A 20,456-nucleotide genomic window follows, 5' to 3' on the forward strand; every position below is an offset into this window, starting at 1 on the left:
TGAATTCCTTTAAAGAATACTTCAGAGAAATTTAAAAATCACTTCTTCAGTCAGAACAGTTTGTTGGAGAGCACAATTCTAAACTGATAAACTGAAGTCCTTCTTGTTTAGTTAGCATATATAATAACAAGCTTTTAGACCACTCCCGGACTGTCGAAGGCCATCAATATTCAGTAGGGTGTGTGTGCACCTGGGTTCTATTCCACTAAAAGCTGAAAATGGAAGAGACCCTTAACACTTAGCAGCAAGAGTTGCAAAGTTTAAAAAAAAAAGCGGGGGGAGCACAGATCTTAAGGAGGTAACGACTGTTCCTTCTGTATAAAAAAATATTAACAAATTATACTTACTAGGGTTAAAATGTTTTCTCTGTTCTTTGAGATGTAGATAGTTAAAGTTACTTTTCCATAGAGGAGAGCCCCCCTAATTACTCAGAGCTCCCTAAAATCACAGGAAAGACCACTTCCTTCCATACTATGCCTACAGGAGTTGAAATGCTACTCAGTTTGTTGATGTGTTTTGTCAGGGTTCTGGGGTTCTGATCCAAGGGGGAGAGAAAGTGATCAGAGCTACAACTTAGCTAATGCTTGTTAGATAATGGTGTGTGTGTGTGTGTGTGTGTGTGTGTGTGTGTGTATCATGTGTTCCAGGATACTTCATGCTATTTGCTCCTTTGCCAAAGCTGCTGCACTCTTCTGGGTTGGTACAAACAGTCCTTGTCAAATTCTATAGAATGAAGCTGTAGGACACAAGGACAGTTCTGAAAGAAGAAATGGTTGCAGAGGCCAGTGATACCCAATTTCTATAAGTTAGGTCCGGCCAATCACTTCCCAATTGGTCTAAAATGGGGACTTCGGGGAGGACCAAGGTGGCCAGCCATGTGATCCGCTAATATGCTCAGTTGCTTATTTCGTGTTATGTGCTTAGCACATTTTCTTGGATGCGCGATTTTTTAAGGATGAAAATGTAAGTTTAAGACTCTCAACACTGGAGTTTTTGTTTTTGTATTTTTAAGGCTTATTACAATTGTACGCTGCACAGAGTGTATGCAGGACAATGACACTTTTTCCTTGAGTCAGAAATCTGAGGTTCACTTGAGACCCATGCCTCTCCTCGAAGCCATATTCTGTTCTGGCTGATCAACTTTTCTCTTTCTTTCTTTCTTTCTTTCTTTCTTTCTTTCTTTCTTTCTTTTCTTTTTTTTTTTTTTTTTTATGGTTTTAGAGCTTTATTGTAGAAAGGCAGAGAGAAAGAGAAAAGGCAGAAAGAGAGAGGCTGGCCATGCCCACATGTATGCCGTTAGACGTAAGAAAAACTGAATCACGTTTCCTTGAACTGAAACCGGTTCAGCTTGCGATACATTTCGGGATGGATGCCTCCTCAGTACCTTTGCCTCTGTCCTAGTTTGGTTTCTGTTGCTGGGATAAAACCATGGCCCAAAGGGCGTGGGCTTATTTCTTATCACAGTTTACAGCTCATCCTGAAGCGTTGGGGCAGGAATTCAAGCAAGAACTTGGAGGCAGGAACGGAGGCAGAGGCCATGGAGGGGGCAGTGCACTTACACAACTTGCCTAAAGGTGGCACCGCCCACAGTGGGCTGGGCCCGCCCACGTCAATCATTAATGCCCCGCTGGCCAATCAGGTGGAAGCAATTCCTCAGGGGCGATTCCCTCTTCCTGGAAGCCTCTAGGTTTTTCTGTGAAAGTGCTTTCTCAGGCTCTTTCCTCTGCCCAGGCTCTGTTTTCTCCCCTCTTCCAGATGCAACCGCGCAAGCTGCTCTGAATCATTCTTGCAAGTTGTTCCCCAGAGAAGAGTCAGACTCCCCCTTTATAGTGACTTCATGGCTAACTCACTGATCACCATCCCCGCGCAAACTGCTGATTAAAATGTAGTCTGAAATCTAACTGCCAACTTTACTACTATACAAAAGAAAGTAGTAAGTTTCCAGGTCTTTGGTTTTTGCCTTCCCAGTGACAACGATGACAACGAAGATGATGACGATGATAATAATAATAATAAACAAATGATGCTGACTATTCTCTGTGTCACAGGGCTTATTGGGATGGTCCTTATTAAACACTGGACACAAGTTATCATGCTTACTCCATTTCCCTTCTGTCCTCAGGGGAATAACAGGGATTCAGCTCTGCACTCTGCCCTCCAGAGTTCTCCATCCACAGAGGATCCAGACAGGCTGGATTTGATTATTTTTCTGTTGCTATAGTAAAAGGACAAATATCTGAAATTGGGTAACCGTAAAAAGGGGAAAAAAGGTGTGTGTACAGCACACACACACTCACACACACATACATTCACACACTCACACATACGTTCATACACACACACATATACATTCACACATCCATATACATTCACGCACACACTCACACACATACATATACTCACAGATACATTCACACACACACTCACACACATATGCACTCACACATACATTCATACACACATACTTACATACATTTTCACACACATACACACACATTCATACACTCATACATTCACACACTCTCACACACATTCACACTCACATATACATTCACGTACACATACTTACACACAGACATATTCACACACATACATGCACTCATATATATTCACACACTCTCACACACACTCACATATACATTCACACACATATGCACACTCACATATATTCACACACACAGTCACACACTCACACGTACATTCTTATATACACACATATATATATATATATTCACACACATACATTCACACATACATATGCACACACATACATTCATATACCCTGTCCTCCCTTCCCCCTCCCCCCCCACTCACACACAAAGGATTATTTAGCTCTGAAAGCATGAAGAACAAGTCCATCACGGCTCTGGTAAGGACGTCATGGTGGACACACCCACAGCAAGAGAGGAGAATACATGAAACGGGGGATGATATTGCAGATTAGAACCTGAAAGGGGCCAAGTCATTCTCATGGGAGCTCGGGGGTCACATAGAACAACCTTACTCCCTTCCCTGGTCAGCTCCCCAAGGCCTAGGAAGCTCTGTGCTGGCCAGATCTCTGTTACTAGAAACCTACAGGCATGTGGCCCAGAACATTCCAGAAAGGAAAGGAGACGACAGAACAAAGGGTGTAATTAATAGGAGCAATGTGACCACACTGAGTCACCCATCAAGTGACCTGTGTGGTTGGATTAATTGGCTGACTCACAGGTTTTCTGGCTGTCATAAAGGGAGTATTAAAGTAAATATATTGAGATGACCAACTCAGGAATCCTGACCTTGTGCTGAGTCAGTGTGGGAGTGAGAGAGAGAGAGGCAAAGCAGATTAAATATTTAATGAGTGCTTCAGATGGCTTTGGTGTCTCACACTTGGTTGGTCTGAGATATAAATTCTGGGTAAAGAGGTCAGGTCATGTTTCCACAGAGTGTGTGCTTTTAACTTCCTAAACCTCATTTCGATGTCTTTATATTAATAGAGCCCTTTAATTCACATGAACTCTGAAGACAGAGTCAGAGAGTTCCTTCCAAAAACACTAATGGAGAAAACAGGGTTGGGGTTAATGGCCCGAGTCCAGCCTCAGGAAAAGTGCATCCAGGATTTCTTAAGGCTTCCCCTCTACCTGGCAAGAGACATAGTTCTTTTCCCTTAAAACCAAAGCTAGAGTTGGGCACAGTCACTCATATTATAGCAACATATGGAAGGCTGAGGCAGGAGGATTACACTGGATTTGAGGCCAGCCCTGGCTGGAGGCCAGCTCAGGAATTCATAAGGAAGACCCTATCTTGAAAAAACATCATGAAACTCATAGCAGGCAATTATCCTCACAAGAAAGTCTCCCCCAGGCAGGGGGGAAGAGGCTGTTTTCCTTTAGCTGAAACCCAAATGCCAGCAGAAGTCAGGCAGGAGACTCAGGGGAAGCCACAGTTGCTGTTCCAGGAGCAAGTCAAGGCTTAATCCTGAAGGGAGAAAGAAGTCCAGAACATCTTCTGGAACATCTGCTGCTGGGATTGACAGGCCAGGGTGACATTGCTCAGTGACTTAGAGAAAGTCACTCTTTGAGCGTGACAGTGTGAACTACATAGACTCCCTCACTCAAAGTCATTTGCAATCTCCCAGGCATGAGCAGTCCCCGAACACACAGGTTTAATAACTCAGACTAAAATGTAAAGTTCTATTTTTATCTTTCTATCCTTTACCTCATGAGAAAAATCAGCATTTCTTTTTTGGGGGGTGGGGAGATGCAAGGGTAGGGATACTTTTCACATAGAGCAGACCCACAGGTGGAGAGAGGTCAGAGGAGGCTGTGCCTGCCCCAGAGAACAGCCAGGAAGGGACTAAAAATCTCCCCTCTCCCACAGGGAACATGGAGGTTATGAAGACCAATGGCTCCCTGAAACCCCTCCCCAGTACCTTGCGGAATGGCTACCACAGTACTCAACCTTCCTAACGCCGAGACCCCTTAATCCAGTTCCTCATGCTGTGGTGACCCCCAACCATAAAATTATTTCATGACTACTTCGTATCTGTAATCTTGCTTCTGTTACAAATCATAATGTAAATATCTGATAGGCAGGCTGTCTGGTATGCGACCCCAGTGAAAGGACTGTTGACTGAGATTGCAGCTAACAGGTGGAGGACCGTTGGGCTGGAGGCCTGGGAGAATTTCACCTCACAACTCAGTCCAGCCCCAACTGGGCCAATAAGTCACTCCTTGAGAATCCTTTTTGATTCTTATTTTCTATTTAATTTCTGCTATCTCGCAGGTATACTGCTCAGGTTTCTTGGACAGCCATTTATGTTTTTCCACAGAGTGTACCACAAGGCATGCCGCACTGTCATCCTTGGCCACTATGCACGCCCCCTGCTCATCCTACATCTCTTCTCTCTCGTCCCTATCCCTGATTCTTTACTTACCCCATAGCATTAAATTTGAAAGATCTGTAGTCCCTACCCCAGCCCAATTCTCCCTTCCAGCTACTTTAACTGCTTCATGATCTTTTCTTAAATATCAAAGATCTAATATGGGCTCTCCCTTTAACCACAGTACTTTATTCCCAAGTCTAGCCTTATCGACTGAGTCTGACTATGCTCCATGCTGTCCTCCGTTATTGTCGAGCAGGTATGGAAGCTAAGGGGGTCTCTGTTAACTGCCAGGGACAGCGCCTGCACAGTGGTAACGTCCAGCAGCCATGGACGGGCAGTGTTGAATGTTCTGCAGTTAATATTCTCAGCTATAGCATAGGGTTTACACCAGCCGTCCTGAGCTCCTGAGGAGGAATTGTTTTGAATTCCTCCTGAACTGAGGAATTACGTTCAGAACTACACCTTCAACTTTATCAATCCCAATCATATTTGAATGCTGTGGAAACTCCAGATGAAAGAATATCGCTGATTAAAATATACACCGAGCAATGAAAGGTCCCCAGATATATAAATCTCAAGGCAGTAACATATGAAACAAGTACACAGAAACAAAGACAACTTAACTTCTCCAAAAACTATGAGGTCTACAGTCCTGTGAGGGAGCTAGGCTGGCCACGGTGGAACACACTTCAAACCCTGGCGCTCTAAGAGCAGAGGCTGCTGCGTTTCTGTGGGTTTGAGGCCAGGCCAGTTTACATAATGAGTTCTGGGTTAGCCTACTTAACCAGACCTTGTCTCAAAAGAGAGCGAGTTAGTTGAAATCTCAGACAGAGAACTTGAAATAATGACAGGAAAGTGTGTCCACAGGCACAAACAGCTGGAAAAACAATAAGGAACTTAACATGTTCAGCAAAGTGGCAGCTTACAACGTTAGCAGTCAACAATCAGTAAGAGACTTAAGTGAGACTTCTAGTGAGGTAGAGGGCTGAGAAACAATTCCATTTACAATGGTCTCAAAATAATACCACCAAACAATTAAACAAAACAGGCTGCAACAAACCTCACCAAGAGCCTGTGAAGTTATCTCTTTAAAAATCTTAAAACACTGGAGGAAGTCACTTGGAGATGGAAATACCTCATCGTGTGGTCGTGGACTGGCAAGATGAATACTGTGAAAACAGCCTTGTACCAACTCTACCAAGAAACATCAACCCAGCCAAACACAAACTCAGTGCTTCAAAATAAAATAAAAACAAAAGACGAAATAATCTTAAACTTTATTGGGGACCACAAAAGACCCGAAATCCTCTAAAAAGTTCTGGGCAAAGGGAATATACTGTGGAAGGTACCGCCACATCTGATATTGAGTTATATTATGGTTGCATAGCATTGAAAACAGCATCCTAACCACACAAAAGACACGCTAGTGACATGTAGATCAATGGAGTAGAATAGAGGACCCAGATATTAGGCCACAGACCTAATTTTTGACAAAAGTGTAAACAAACAAAAGAACCCATGGAGAAAAAACAGCATTTTCAGCAAAAATTGACAGAGACGTCTATGTCTATGTAGATGAAACTAGATCTTATCTTCCATCCTGAATAATGCTCAACTCTAAATGAATCGAGGACCAGAGATGAAGGCAAGCTCCTCAAGACCACATAGTTTGGTTATAAGCTATAAAGAAATCCAGCTGGACCTGGTCTGAAACTGCTTCTCTGCAGGCTTGCTCTCATAGCGCTGTAAGGGTCCATTCAGGCCAGAAGTGGGGAAAGTCATAATAATATCATCAAGTATTGAACACTGAAAGTTATAATACCAACCTTCCAGGCAAGATGCATCCACAACGACAATAGTGGCATGACAAGTGTAGCCAACTACTTTCTAGTTGCATTTGAAGGCTACTAGACATGAGGGAATTTGTGTCTGGTACTATTTAGTTCCATTTCGGTTTCTGTAATAAAATACCCTGACCCAAAGCAACTTAGAGGAACAGAGGACTTACTTCAGCTTACAATTCCAGGTTACCTCTCATCATTGTGGGGAAGTACAGTCATGAACTTCAAATAGCTAGTCACATTCCACAAGTAAGAGCTAAGAAATGCATGCATATATATTGGTTGTTTGCTTGCTCATGTCAGCTCTATTTCTCCATTTTTGTATAGTTCAGGCCCCCGCTGCTTCGGGAACGGTGCAGCCTCCAGTGGGCTATGTTTTTCCAAGTCAATTAACTTAATTAAGTTAATTCCAGACAGACATGCCCACAGCCCAACACAAGGTAGATAACCCCTCATTAAGACTCTCTTCCCAAGTGATTCTAGTTTGTGTGGAGTGAACAAAGCTAACCACCCCAATGGCCAGAAGTCCATGGAGAAGTAGGTCCTAGTTTCTAGTGGAGACCATGGTACTGTGATTTTGCTAAGCAGACATGTTATCAAACGGCCCAATAAATATTTATGTTCACATCCAAGGATCAGCCCCATTTTCAACCTTGGCTGGAGAAGCTTCGTTTTACACTGGGCAGAAGCTAATGCAGAGCCTCATAACTGGTCAAAGGAGTGAGAGTGACTGCTAACTGCCCATCCCGAAGTGAGCCATCTGCAGCCTTTCTTTCTTTTTTTTTTTTTTTTGGTTTTTCGAGACAGGGTTTCTCTGTATAGCCCTGGCTGTCCTGGCACTCACTTTGTAGACCAGGCTGGCCTCGAACTCAGAAATCCACCTGCCTCTGCCTCCCAAGTGCTGGGATTAAAGGCGTGCGCCACCACCGCCCAGCTCATCTGCAGCCTTTCTATTCTCCCTTCCGCAGAGGGGGAGTGGGTAGGGAGATTATACGTGCTGGGAGAGTGGTGGAAGTGGAGACCAAATGCTGACTTGTGGACACGATACGACCCGTACACCCATGAACTCACAGTATCTATGGCTTCTACGTGAGATCAAGCCAATAAGAATGGCCAACATTCCAACGGGCAGCAGTAACTAGACCCAGTAGGTTACAGAGAGAGTGAGAATGAGGGGCAGAGATAGACAGAACAGAGAAGAGGGCTGGTACCCAGGAGAGAGGTAGAGAGTGAGGTAGGATATGATCAAGATACAATGTATAAATGCATGAAATTGCTAAAGAATAAAGTATATTATAAAAACAGTTAATAATGTTTAGTATTATGTTCTTTTATCTGCTATGTAGAACACTATCCTATGTAAAGGTATGAGCATATGTAGTCTATAGGTCATATGCAGTGGTATGAACATATGCAGTTTATAGGCCTGTTCCCTCTATTTTAAGTCATTGGGACATGATATTTAAATAAATTATCTCTAAATGGTGTTACCTAATGAAAATTAACCTTCAATGATATCTTCTCCTCAACTTTTATACATTTTTGTATTTTTAATTTAATTTTATTTGTAATTCATTTTTTACATTCCATATTCCATTCCCCTCCCTCCCCACTCACCCTCTGACTGCTCCACATCCCACACCTCCTCCCCACTCCACCCCATCTCCATGTGGATGCCCCCACCCATCCACCCCATCTGATCTCTAAACTCCTTGGGGCCTCCAGTCTTTTGAGGGTTAGGTGCATCATCTCTGTATCAACAAGGACCTGGATGGAAGTCCTCTACTGTATTTGTGTTGGGAGCCTCATATCAGCTGGTGTATGCTGCCTGTTTGGTGTTCCAGTGTTTGAAAGATCTCAGGGGTCCAGATTAATTAAGACTGCTCTAGGACTCATGGAGAGGGACCTTTGATGAAATTCCCGACAGTAGGGAGTGGGAACTTATAGAGCCCACCTCCAGCAGGAAGACAGGACATCAGTGAGGGATGGGGTTGCCATCCCACAGTCACACCTCTGACCCATAACTGTTTGTCTGAAAGAATTACAGGGATGGAAATGGAGAGGAGCCTGAGGAAAATAAGGTCCAGCGACAGGCCCAAAGTGGGATCCAGCTCCAGGGGAGGTCCCAAGGCCTGACACTATTACTGAGGTTATGGAGCGCTCACAAAAAGGAATCTATCTATCATGGCTGCTGTCTGAAAGACAATCAACTGAAAGAGTCAGAGGCAGATATTTGCACCCAACCAATGCACAGAAGCAGCTGGCCCCTGTTGTTGAATTAGGGAAGGCTGAAAGAAGCTGAGGAGAAGGGCAACCCTGTAGGAGGACCAGCAGTCTTAATTAATCTACATTTTTGTATTTTACTAATGATTTTACTTAGTTTTCTGACTGAGGTATTTTCCTCTTAAAGGGAAATGGGCTCATCACAAATCCCGGCCTTTACTAGCCCAGGCTGTGTCCTTCCTCAGAGTCCCCGCCTCCCTCTTCCTTCTCAGCTTTCCTCTCTCCAGCCTGTCCTTCTGCCATCTGTGGAAACTGCTCAGATGAACTCACTAGAACGCACACAACACACAGGGACAATGGAAGCCCCATGTGTGTCCTCGGTGGGACCATTATACATTACATTCAGCCAACTGTGTGATTTAATAATTAACTAGACTATACACAGAATTGATATGAAATTCACATAAATTGTGATAAACAGTTTTAAAGTTAGGCCTGCTGGGCACAGTGGCGCACGCCTTTAATCTCAGCACTCAGGAGGCAGAGGTAGGTGGGTCTCTGTGAGTTTGAGGCCAACCTAGTTTATACAGTGGGTTCCAGGACAGCCAGAGTTACATAGTGAGACCCTGTCTCAAAAACACAAACAAAAATAAATAAATAAATAAAAACAGACCCGAGAGCCAGGTTTTAACACAGTAAATGCTTTACGGTTGAAAAATGTTACTTTTCATACCAGGTTTATTTATTGAAAATGGTAATAAATTGGAAATACTTTTTTAATGTCACTTACTGAATAATCAATTAACTGTAAACTCTGTGGCCACATAAATAGACCTACTCAATTAAAGACAGAACAAGGTCGGTAGGCAGACACAGCAGGGTCTCTGTGAATTCAAGGTCGGCCTGATCTACACGGAGAGTTAAAGGCCAGTCAGGGCTTCAGAGTGAGATCTTGTCCCTCCACCCCCACTCCCCCAAATCAGAAAAAGTTAGTTAAACTTTAGCTGGGTCCACAATACAGCTAACTAAATCATAAATACATTTTCTGATCAGTTTTTAATATGCTAAACTTCACAAAAATTAAGTTAACAACTTCATCAGTAACTTATTGCCATTTCTTATTTCTTCAAAATAAGACCCTAGGTGTTTATTAATTAGGAAAATCAAGGGCTTTCCTTCCTGTTATAGCTGTGACTAAAACGATGCCCACAGTTACCTAGGTCAGAAGCACAGTCTACAGTAAAGTGCACTATATCACACAGTGCAGGGCGCTCTGTGACCTAAGTCTCCATATACAACAGCAAGTAGGCACGGGTCATCTAGGGAAATAAGCCAGTGGGCATGTTTGCTTATCTTAATGCAAAGGGCAGAGAATCGTGGAGACATTGATAGAAATTCATTCATTCAAACTCAGCCAGACCTTCTCCCATTTTTAACAATAATTTATTGAGTCGTTTCCAGGTGGCAAACACAGAAAAGGGGCCTCATCATTTAGTGTGAGAAGCAAAGAAAACTGGTTCAGTCCAGTCTGAATCATGTCTAGTCAAACTATTAAAAGAACAAAACAAAACTCCAGAGCTGGGCGTGGTAGCACACACCTTTAATCCCAGCACTCGGGAGGCAGAGGCAGGCAGATTTCTGAGTTTGAGGCCAGCCTGGTCTACAGAGTGAGTTCCAGGACAGCCAGGGTTACACAGAGAAACCCTGTCTCGAAAATCCAAAATCCAAAAACCAAAAAAAACAAAAAAACAAAAAAACCCAACAACAACAACAACAACAAAAACAACAAAAAACCAAAAAAACACTCCATATCATTCTTTAACAAGTTAATTTATTTTCAGAATTCATCTTCAAGAACTGAATTGGGTTGGAACCTTCCTTTAGAGCAGCCGTTCTCAACCTGAGGGCTACATATTGGATATCCTCCATTTTCAGATCTTTACATCATGATGACATCACGATGACATCACGATTCATAACAGAAAGTGACAGTTATGAAGGAGCAATGACACTAATTTTAGGGTTGGGGGTCAGCACAGCATGAGGAACTGGGATGTGTTAAAGCCTTAGGAAGGTTGAGAGCCACCGGTCGAGAAGTTGATACTGGTCAACAGCATCATTCAGAACCAGTGTGGTTAAAGAGCCCTGTAAACTGACATCGAACCCGAGACAGGCAGAGGAGGGGCAGGAGAAGAGAAAAGGGAGTCCTGTAACTTGGCTCACTAAATACAACCAGAGAAATCAAAACAATGAAACAAAATAAAACATAGCTCTAACTTTTTTTTTATATTTTTTTATTACATCTTTTCCTCAATTACATTTCCAATGCTATCCCAAAAGTCCCCCATACCTTGCCCCCTACTTCCCTACCCACCCATTCCCACATAACTCCAAATTTAAAAAAAAAAAAGCCAAACATTCATGGCTATTGGGTCACACACAGGGAATGACAGCCGATTGAAAGAGAAAACAAGAAATTCAAACAAGAAATTCAAGTCTTCAAGAGAGGACCAGGGTCAGAGCATCTGAAAATCTCATTTATTATTTTTTTTCTGAGCTGTTTCCTCATCGTTACAGCGGGAAATAATACAGAGCCTGCCCCACTATGTTCATTGCAAGGATGAGATGAGCTGCCCATTGTTTTGTGTGCGACAGACTGCCTGGCACACACCGGGCATTCCGTAATCGGTACCTCTTTACTGTCGCTGTGACAGTGTCATCTGCTCAGTGTCCCCTTAACTTTATCTTAGGAAGCCACTTTCTGCTTTTTCAAACGCTGGTGAAACAGTCTTTGTATCATTTTCCAAATCAGATAATGTTTTAGCCAATCTAACAGAAGTCAGAACGAGTGTTTTTGACAGTACATTAAGGAGAGCAAAGTCTGTCCCATCCCGGAGAGCGCTGCAGAGCTGCAGCACAGTAGACTGTTTCTGAGGCTGATCTCAGACTGCATAATTGCTAGGTCTGCTGTGGGGTGAAGTTAACACTCGTTTCCACTTACAATCCACCATATATTCTCAACTCCTTGTAGCATGAGCAGTGGGGCTACCTGTGGGGCAGGCTTCAAATGTCCGGAGACAGCTACTGTGTCCTATGTTAAGACTTCCTTTCTCTGTGCTTAGCATTCCCCATGACTGGTCCCTTGGATAGGATGATTTGAAGAAGCCAGGGTGGGTTTCCCTTGTCTCCCAGACAACTGTGGTTTGCAGCTCCTGCTAACACACTGGCTTTGTATTTCATGGGGCAGAGGCAGAGATACTGGGAAGACTTGGGGGCACACACTTGTAACTGCCCTGTCTGGTGCATCAGTCCTCATCTACATCCCTGTGATCAATAAGAGCCCAAGAACCTGAAGTAATGTTTAGAGTCCCCAGTCCCCTCCTAACTGGGCAAAGGACAGTCGTGTGATGGAGTTGGAAATCTTAATCTGATTTGGATGGACAGAACAGCTATATATATATATATATAAATATGTATATGTATATGTATATATACATACATATATATATGTATGTATATGTATATATACATACATATATATATGTATGTATATATATGTATGTATATATATATATATATTAACACATCTTTAAAACAACAGAAGTCAAGGCAGTTAGTTCACTCCTAGTTGATATGGACAAGGTACTTTCTGAAGGACGGACAGATGTCCCGGTCACAATTCTCACGGCAGGGTAAACTTTATTCCCGGATTCGTGCACCATCGAAGCCTTCTCCTGGGTAGGCAAGCTTTTTCCCATTCCAGTTTTCTCTCAGTAACGCATTCAAACAGTAAAGCACCTTAGATCCTGTCCCTGGGTTTGTTTTTACAACATATGGATTTTATACAGAAACACAGCCCTGTGGGTAGAAGTAGGAGGAGAACCTGTGAGGACTGGTTGTCTCCTGCTACCATGTGGATTCTGGGCACCCCACTCAGGTCACTGGGATGGGTAACAAGCGTCTTACCAGCTGAGTTGTCTTGCCAGCCTGCATCTGTTTTTGGTTTCGATAATTTTGCTTTTCAACTTACTTAACTGACTTTATGAATATTTGCCTGCACACGTATGTATGTGCAGATGGTATCTACAGATGTCGGAAGAAGGCAATGGAACCCTTGGAATTGAGGTTATGGATAGTTGTGAACAACCACACAGGGGCTAAGAGCCAAACCCAGATCCTCTGCAAGAAGAGAGAGAGGAGAGAGAGAGAGAGAGAGAGGAGAGAGGAGAGAGGAGAGAGGAGAGAGGAGAGAGGAGAGAGGAGAGAGGAGAGAGGAGAGAGGAGAGAGGAGAGAGGAGAGAGGAGAGAGAGGAGAGAGAGGAGAGAGAGAGAGAGAGAGAGAGAGAGAGAGAGAGAGAGAGAGAGAGAGAGAGAGAGAGAGAGAGAGAGAGAGAGAGAGAGAGAAAGGAAAGAGGGAAAGAGAGAGAGAGAGAGAGAAAACACACTTCTAGGCATTCCTCTCTCCACCTCCCATCTTGACAAAGAAACACCTGGGTTACAGATGCAGGCTATAGGGCTTCATGTGGGTTCTAGGGATGTGAACACGGGTTCATTTGCACAGCAGGTGTGTGGCCCACCAAACCATCTTCCTGGCCCATCTATGACTTTTAAAAAATGAACTTGATCTAGGCAGCATTGGTGCATGCCTTTAATCCCAGCACTTGGGAGTCAGAGGCAGGTCGATCTCTGTGAGTCTAAGGCCAGTCTGGTTTACAGAGTGAGTTTCAGGATAGGCAGGGCCACACAGAGAAACCCTGTCTCAAAAAACCAAACCAAATCAAATCAAACCAAACCAAACTCCAAAAACCAACCAATCAAACTAGATTAGGTGTGATCTTTTGTAAATAACAAAACCTAAACAAATGTGGTACTAAAAAGTACTTTAAAAAATTGCTTCTTTAAATGAAAAGCAAGGTATTAGACAATTTTTAAAAACTGTCTCATGTTTGTTATTTTAAGTTTATAAACTCAACGATTATAAATCATCAAACTAAACCAGAACAATTCCTTAAAGTAAAAATACCTGTTTGGCAGGATTGAAGACTCAATTTAAATCAATATTTCTCAACTGTGACCAATTTTGCCTAAGAAAACATCTGGCAGTGTCTGAGTCTTGGGGTGTCACTGCTGGGAGGCGCTGCTGACTCTGAGAGAAAGGAGCACCCCACAGTTGGACAGAGCACTCCACAGGGTGAGCTGGTGCGTCTCAAAAAGCGAGAATTATGTTTGCTGGCTGCTTCCAGCAGTTTTTCTTGTCTGTAACTTTCAGTTTCTCTGTACTTGGATTTGGGTCTCTTTGGGCTTATCTAGACTACATTCGGTAAACTTGAACATATAGACTTGCTAAACTTGTCATTTGCTGAATTTGGGATATTTTCTTGCAATTATCCTCAAATATTTATTACGGTATCACACTTTTCCTCTTTCAGAAATGCTGACGTTATAAACGTTGGATGGGAAAATTCAGGAGATCTGTTTATGTAACCTCTATTACTTTTTGGCTTTCTAGCCTCCCCCTTTTAGTCTGATAGAGTCAGGAGCCTAGCCTAGCCTGTTTCATCTATTTCTTCCACTCAGGCTGAATGTCCAAGACCAAAACTGGTGTTTGCTAAGCATGGATAACAGCTGATCGACCAGGGAGGGTAGTTTCTCTCTCCATAAAGACGTTTATGGGGTTGCGGTACCCGTTGCACAAAGTCTGTTACTCAGGAGTACGGAGCCACAAAGAAAGTGGGAATAGCAGCCACTGGAGCTACACATTCCTGTCTCCGCTCTGTTTCTGGTTCACAGTAGAAGCGTCATCTATAGGTCTGTGTTGGTGTCTGGTACCTGCTCACAGGCTCCTTGCTGTCAGGCATCTAGGCTGGAAGATTCTGAAGGGGAAAAATACAGGAAACACTGCCGATCTGGCAGATCTCTCAAGTCTGACCTTTCATCTGCCTCCTACTACTTAGTCTTGAGACTGCACTGTGTTTAGGTTTTATGGACGCACTTAGTGGGAGAGACGCTGTGGACTGTGCTGACTCCGTTCCCCGGGAGCCTGTATTTACCTTTTGATCTCATCCTTTCCTGTTGGCGAGCACGGGTATTTACCTGCTGTATCATTTAGGCTTTTGCCGTGTAACAAGGGCCTCAAAGCTCAGCAGCACAAGACTGCATTTCACTTAGCTCAGGGGGCTTTGAGTCAACTGGGGAATTGCTCTGTTCCAGGCTGGTGTTCTCCCTTGCGTCTGTGGTCCGCTGGCAGTTGGATGATGTAAGATGCTCTAATTCATATGTCTAGTAGCTGGCTAGCTGTCACTTAGCGTGTCTGTCTCCTTTCATGTGGTCTCACTCACCCAGATGGTTGGTTGACTAGGCCTTGGTTCCATGCTCGTCTCAGGGTTCCAGCCGTATCCTGAGAGGGTGAACTTCAGCGCTTTCAACAATCTGATTGATTCATATTCCCCACCGCCCCAAGCGCCACCGCCTAAAGCCAGGATGGGGAGCAGGGTGTGTGTGTGGAGGGGGGGGAGACTGCTGACAGCAGACACAGGCAGAACATCACTGGGGCCAGTTCTGCGTACAGTATATCACGGCCAAGTGTGGCTGAGAAAGCATGGTATTCATTTAACATGGGTACTTCAGTGCTCTTTCCAGTAACATCTTCACTGCAGAGAAAATGGTAGGGTTGTCGCTTCCCTCCGGCTGTCTCCGGCAGTCCTTCCTCTGTGACGTTTTGACATTTCAGGTCATACCCCAGACCCAGTCTGTGTTCTTTCTTTTTGGCAATAAGGATATATTAACACACTTGTAGGACTCAGCCACCACTAAGAGTACCGCTAAGATAACATTATAAAATGCACACTCCTTCTGTTCTCAGATCGAATTATATTTTTAATTCAGTTTCCCCAGGGTGTTGTTTATAGAATCCTCTCTTCTTTCTGCAAATTCTTTGATCTCAACAGACATCCCAGCACATGGGATCACTTCCACGGGCACAGAGAACCTGGAACTGAGAATCCCATAGCATCGTGTTCTCCTCCTACCAAGGGGACTGCCTGCAGCCATGACAACTGTGACATCTGCTCTGCTAAGACTCCCCTGCTGACGGCCAATCATCCCGTCTGTCCTTTGGGTCCTTATCTGATAGAGTTATATTTGTTTTCTCCCAGCCCAGCCTTTGGAGTGTGTCTCTTTTTCCCAACACCGTGTGTGTGTGTGTGTGTGTGTGTGTGTATTCAGGTTCTTGTGAAGGTCAGGGCTCAACCTCAGGAGCCAACCACCTTGTTTTCTGAGACAGAATTTCTCATAGATTTGAAGAAGGCTAGGCTGGCTCGTCAGTGGTTCCCAGGGTTACATGTGCTTCCATGTCTCCAACACTGAACAGGCATGGCACCCAACATTTTTACATGGGTTGTAGGGGAGTCAAATTCAAATAGTCATGCTTGCATAGCAAGTGCATTATCAACCAAGCTCTCTCCTCAGCCTGGCTTTCCTTTTTCCTGTGGTTCCTTCTCTTGGATACTTTGACGAGTTTAAGAAGACAGACAGAAAGACCAAAGCAAGAAACTCACACATGCACACAAAACCAAAACCTTTCCTGGCCCCATACTCTTGTTTAAATAGCAACGTGCCTTCATCCTTTCTCTTCCTCTTTACAGGCACGTCTCTGGACGGTACTATCCGTACTTTCTGCTGCGATTTGTCACAGCCAGTGGTCCATGGAAGACAAGACTACCTGTTTCAGTGACAAAGACAATCAGTCTCTGGGCTGGCCCTGCTCTCTGAAGGGGACGATTTCCCAGCACGCCAAGGTGTTGTTTAAATGTGGCCCTGAAAATCCTCCATGGTGCTAACACACCCCGAGTTTCACGTTGTGTGGATGACATTGATTGCTTGTTTCTAATACAGATGTTAAGTTTGTATCCATTACTGTAATCACTCAAGAAATATCTGTTGGGCATGTAGCATGTACACCACCAATTACCGTGAACAATGCAAAAGTCCTTGCAAATGAAGCAGAGACACAGACAAGTAAATGTGAAACATATCAGAAAGGGACTCAGTCTGTCTGTCTGTCTATCTATCGTTTATCTATCATCTCTCTCTCTCTATCTATCATCTATCTATCTCTCTATCTATCTATCAATCTATCATCTATCCATCATTTATCTATTATCTATAATCTATCTATCATGTATATCTATCTATCTATCTATCTATCTATCTATCTATCTATCTATCTATCTATCATCTATCCATCATTTATCTATTATCTATAATCTATCACGTATATCCATCTATCAATCAATCTATCGTCTATCTATTTATCTGTCATCAGAACTAGGGGTCTAGACCTTCCTCTGGGTGAGGCAGGAGTCTCTGAAAGGTTTGGAGCGAGAATAACAGGAAATACCTGAACTCAGAAGGATCATTCTAGTTTCTGTGTTCCTGGCTCTCCTTGCCTCTACCCAACTGCTTTCTCAGTCAGAAGACCTCATTTCATTCCTCACCCTAATAATGAAAATTCAAAGTGTACATTTCAACAGGCAAGTGTCTCTTCTATGGACAATACTAGGGGACAAACTGTCTCCTGCATATATTGCTCTCCCCATCTCATTAGACACTAAACATTGGTATGACCTGGACCACATTGTTTCCCTTAAGGTTTTCGTTTCTAAAGTAATTATTACTCTGGGCATCTCCTTTACCCAGTATATACATTCATGCACAGAATCTAAAAGTCAAAGAGTCCCAGACAGAAGAAAAGTATCCTAGAGAAACCTCAACAACTTCTCAGATGTTTCTAGGCAACTATTCTCAAGGTAATTAATTATTGGTTCCACTACTGATGTCTGGGCACTGGTACCAAAGCAGCACACCATATGGAGAAAGCTTTCAACAGTGCTGACTTCAGCTGGATTTTTAAACCATTATGTAATGCATTTTCAAGGAGACACACTCGAATTGTAGGCTTGACTCCCCCTAAGACTTTGATGAAGCCTCTGAACAGATGGCAAATTGCTTGTCTGTAGCTGCTCACCTGCTAAACCTCCAGCCAGGTGAGTCACACTCCTCTTGCTGTTGCTAGGCGACAAGGCAACTATAGGAAGCCAAGAGAAACAGCACCAACCACTGCCATTCATAGAGCATGTACTAGGGCCAGCCATCTTGGTGTGTAATTCACAAAAACCAATGGAAAATATTTCATAGAAAGACTTTAGGAGATTCTGCCATTATAAGAAACAACAGTCCAGTTATGATTTACTTCTAGAAAAAAACCGAACTACCCATAAGGATGCTAAGACTCAAGAGAGCCAGAGGTTAATGCTGGCTTGGGCTTTTCTTACTCGTATCAATAATTAAGCTGCCCCTGCGGCCACCAGAACACCATTTAATTCTTCTGCTACAGTGCACTAAAATGCCCTGGAAAGGTTCTTGCTATATTATTTACGAATGTTGCGTAAGCACACTAACTCATGTCTGGTTGCTCTCTGCTAATAAAAAAAAGACAAGCCAAAGATCAGTCCGTTTACTTTGCAGGGAACGTATAATTGGATAAGTCAGAGTCATGGCTGCCACCGCACCAGAACCTCAAAAGGATAAGAAGGGCGTCTGTGCTGCGAAAGTCTGCGGCTGCCCTTGACCTGGCAATTCCTTCTGATTATGCAACCTAAGTTGAGTATCACTGGTACCAGAGAGACTCAAATGTCCAGTGACAGGAAAAGGCTGGAGCCATGCACACAGTGACGCATACCAGGAGGCCATCAAGGTCCTCATCTGAGGGGTCGTATCCAGGTGTGAGAAATGCTAATGTTGTACAGGAAAAGGGCAGGTGGCCAAACTACAGGTGGCAATTGTATCTCAATTTAAAAAAAATATGCAACATGCAAATAAGTGTAACCCATATATACAATTGTGAAATATATATAGGTACATAGCATAAAATGTTTGTATAGTACACATAGGAACATACACATCAATATTCAAAAGATGAAAAATCATTAACTGATTGTGTTAAATTGGGTAATTAAAATGTTGTTAGTGTCTCCTGCATTTCTATAAGGAAATTACTGTTATTTTTAATTTACCAATAATATATTTATATTTTTGTTATATATTTTATTATAAAGTATTGTTATATTTTTAAAAAATAAGACTATGAAATGGGTTGGCAGTTTTCATATTCAATACTTCAAAATGTATAGGTTTTTAAAAATATCTGTTTGTGCGCATGGTGTGTGTGTGTGTGTGTGTGAGCTGTCGCATACAAGCTATAGTGAGCATATGGAAGTCAGAGGGCCAATGTGTAGGAGTTCTCATTCCACCATGTAGGTTCTGGGGACTCAACTCTGTTTCTTTATTAGGTTGTGAGCCTACCCTTTAACAGCTGAGCCACGTCTCAAGCCCCGAACTCGGTTTCATCAGCCTGAGCAGCAAGCACCTTTATCTGCTGGGCCGTCCTACTTTTTTCTCAAAACGAGGTCAGAACCTTAGAGGTTGGCAGTACACCAGTGGTTTGTATGTATCTTTATGTTTTTAATTAACTTCAACTAAAACATCTGTTTGGACAAGTAACGGACTTTAAACGTTCCCTTTGGCACGGTGGCTTTATCCCCGTGAAATGTCTCTGTCCTTCATACTGAAGCATATAAATAGATACCGCTTACTTTGTCAGAAGCAAAATGAAAGAAGGACTATGTATCTTAGCCGTCATGTCTCCCCCTGTCAGATTAAGTCACACAATCCGCCATGGCCAAACTTGGCTAAGGATTCAGATCTCCGAGTCTGAATCTGATAACCCATGTGCTTAGGCCAGAGGAGGGCCATTCTCAGCGACCTGAGGCCAGTCTCCAGCGGCTTTAGGGTGGATGACTGACATATTTGCTGCCTCCATCCACAGATAGCTTTAGTCAGGCTTTAAAAAAAAAGTCATTTTTCATTACATCTGGTCTCCGATGAGTCCATGTGCGCTATAGCGCATGCTCACTCTCCCCACCCTTCCTCCCCATACCCATCAACCTCTGCGATTCCCTGCAGTCCCTCCTGCACATTCAGGTCCTTTTTGTGACCCACTGAGTTCAACCATGTGCTGGAGCATGGGTTTAGAACTGCCCTTTGGAGCCTGGTAGGCCCACCCATGGGTACCCGACTGAAGACAGGGACTCTTCCGCCCCTAGAATCCAGTAGCCCATTGTTGAGCAGGGAGTGGTAGAGCTTTGCAATCCTTCCCCAGTCCAGGACTAACAACAGGCCCAGTCTACAGCAATATCAGCAGCAGTGGGATAATGACTACAGGGGTGTCTTATACAGGCAACTACAGCTGGCGCTGTGTGTCCATGAGTACGACAGCTTTGTCCCCTCAGAAGTCGCTGTTATACAGAAGTCTTCTCCCGACTCTGGCTCTTACAATATTTCTGTCCTGCCTCACGTTATGTTCCCAGAGCCTCGGGAGGGGCAGTGATGGTGTTTGTGTTTCATTTAGAGCTGAGTACTCCGGCATCAACTAATTAGTCTCTGTACTTGGACCAGCTGTGAATCTCTGT

General features: G+C 43.5%; 1 protein-coding gene across 4 annotated transcripts in view; it reads right to left on the reverse strand.

The window, feature by feature from the left end:
- The window catches only part of Srgap1 (SLIT-ROBO Rho GTPase activating protein 1), a 279,875-nt gene that overhangs the window by 113,436 nt on the left and 145,983 nt on the right, over positions 1 to 20,456 (reverse strand). The window lies entirely within an intron of this gene.

Source organism: Mus caroli, unplaced genomic scaffold, assembly GCF_978045245.1.
Source record: "Mus caroli unplaced genomic scaffold, Mus_caroli_1 scaffold_9, whole genome shotgun sequence".
In the NCBI taxonomy this organism is placed as follows: Eukaryota; Metazoa; Chordata; class Mammalia; order Rodentia; family Muridae; genus Mus; species Mus caroli.